We start from the raw sequence: 2,699 nt of genomic DNA, 5'->3' as shown, positions 1-2,699 counted from the left end.
TAGGCGATTATCAGAGTGGTTACCCCCTTATGAATGTCGCCGAGAATGGTGTCGACGGGGTGATCTCGTTGGATTGCTTGGTGGACTCTTGGGTGTGGCGGCCTTGGTTGTTCATCCTCCTTGTCTTCATCATTTGCATCTCCCCCTTGATCGTTGCCGTCATCTTGAGGTGGCTCATCCTTTTGATCCTCTCCTTCATCAACTTGAGCTTCGTCCTCATCTTGGGTTGGTGGAGATGCTTGCGTGGAGGAGGATGGTTGATCTTGTGCATGTGGAGGCTCTTCGGATTCCTTAGGACACACATCCCCAATAGACATGTTCCTTAGCGCTATGCATGGAGCCTGTTCTTCACCTATCTCATCAAGATCAACTTGCTCTACTTGAGAGCCGTTAGTCTCATCAAACACAACGTCACAAGAAACTTCAACAAGTCCTGAGGACTTGTTAAAGACTCTATATGCCCTTGTGTTTGAGTCATATCCTAGTAAAAAGCCTTCTACAGTTTTAGGAGCAAATTTAGATTTTCTACCTCTTTTAACAAGAATAAAGCATTTGCTACCAAAAACTCTAAAATAGGAAATATTGGGCTTTTTACCGGTTAGGAGTTCATAGGATGTCTTCTTGAGGATTCGGTGAAGGTATAATCGGTTGATGGCGTAGCAGGCGGTGTTGACCGCCTCGGCCCAAAACCGATCCGGTGTCTTGTACTCATCAAGCATGGTTCTTGCCATGTCTAATAGAGTTCGATTCTTCCTCTCCACTACACCATTTTGTTGTGGGGTGTAGGGAGAAGAGAACTCATGCTTGATGCCCTCCTCCTCAAGGAAGCCTTCAATTTGAGAGTTCTTGAACTCCGTCCCATTGCCGCTTCTAATTTTCTTGATCCTTAAGCCGAACTCATTTTGAGCCCGTCTCAAGAATCCCTTTAAGGTCTCTTGGGTATGAGATTTGTCCTGCAAAAAGAACACCCAAGTGAAGCGAGAATAATCATCCACAATAACTAGACAGTACTTACTCCCGCCGATGCTTATGTAAGCGATCGGGCCGAATAGATCCATGTGAAGGAGCTCCAGTGACCTGTCACTTGTCATAATGTCCTTGTGTGGATGATGAGTGCCAACTTGCTTCTCGGCTTGGCATGCGCTACAAATCCTGTCTTTCTCAAAATGAACATTGGTTAATCCTAAAATGTGTTCCCCCTTTAGAAGCTTATGAAGATTCTTCATTCCAACATGGGCTAGTCGGCGGTGCCAGAGCCAACCCAAGTTAGTCTTAGCAACCAAGCAGGTGTCGAGTTCAGCTCTATCAAAATCTACCAAGTATAGCTGACCCTCTAACACTCCCTTGAATGCTATTGAATCATCACTTCTTCTAAAGACAGTAACACCTATGTCAGTAAATAGACAGTTGTAGCCCATTTGACATAATTGGGATACGGAAAGCAAATTGTAATCTAATGAATCAACAAGAAAAACATTTGAAATGGAATGGTCAGGAGATATAGCAATTTTACCCAATCCTTTGACCAAACCTTGATTTCCATCCCCGAATGTGATAGCTCGTTGGGGATCTTGGTTTTTCTCATATGAGGAGAACATCTTCTTCTCCCCAGTCATGTGGTTTGTGCACCCGCTATCGAGTATCCAACTTGAGCCCCCGGATGCATAAACCTACAAAACAATTTTAGTTCTTGACTTTAGGTACCCAAACGGTTTTGGGTCCTTTGGCATTAGACACAAGAACTTTGGGTACCCAAACACAAGTCTTTGACCCCTTGTGTTTGCCCCCAACAAATTTGGCAACTACCTTGCCGGATTTGCTAGTAAGCACATATGATGCATCAAAAGTTTTAAATGAAATAGCATGATCATTTGATGCATTAGGAGTCTTCTTTCTAGGCAACTTGGCATGGGTTGGTTGCCTAGAGCTAGATGTCTCACCCTTATACATAAAAGCATGATTAGGGCCAGAGTGAGACTTCCTAAAATGAATTTTCCTAATTTTGCTCTCAGGATAACCGGCAGGGTATAAAATGTAACCCTCGTTATTTTGAGGTATGGGAGCCTTGCCCTTAACAAAGTTAGACAAGTTCTTAGGGGGAGCATTAAGTTTGACATTGTCTCCCCTTTGGAAGCCAATGCCATCCTTAATGCCAGGGTGTCTCCCATTATAGAGCATACTTCTAGCAAATTTAAACTTTTCATTTTCTAAGTTATGCTCGGCAATTTTAGCATCTAATAATGCTATATGATCATTTTGTTGTTTAATTAAAGACATGTGATCATGAATAGCATTGATATCAACATCTCTACATCTAGTACAAATAGAAACATGCTCAACATTAGATGTAGAGGGTTTGCAAGATTTTAATTCAACAACCTTAGCATGTAACATATCATTCTTAGTTCTAAGGTCGGAAATAATAGAATTGCAAACATCAAAATCTTTAGCCTTAATCAAATTTTCATTTTCTACTCTAAGGCTAGCAAGAGAATCATTCAATTCCTTAATCTTAGCAAGCAAATCATCATTATCATTTCTCAGATTGGGAATTGAGGCATCACAAACATGAGAATCAACCTTAGCAATTAATCTAGCATTTTCATTTCTAAGGTTGTCAATAGTGTCATGGCATGTGCTTAGCTCACTAGATAATTTGTTACATTTTTCTACTTCTAGAGCATAAGCATTTTTAACCT

The sequence above is a fragment of the Zea mays genome, chromosome 5 (assembly GCF_902167145.1).
Source record: "Zea mays cultivar B73 chromosome 5, Zm-B73-REFERENCE-NAM-5.0, whole genome shotgun sequence".
NCBI classification, from domain to species: Eukaryota; Viridiplantae; Streptophyta; class Magnoliopsida; order Poales; family Poaceae; genus Zea; species Zea mays.
The sequence above is the reverse complement of the archived record's forward strand: the minus strand, read 5'-3'. Positions refer to the sequence as shown.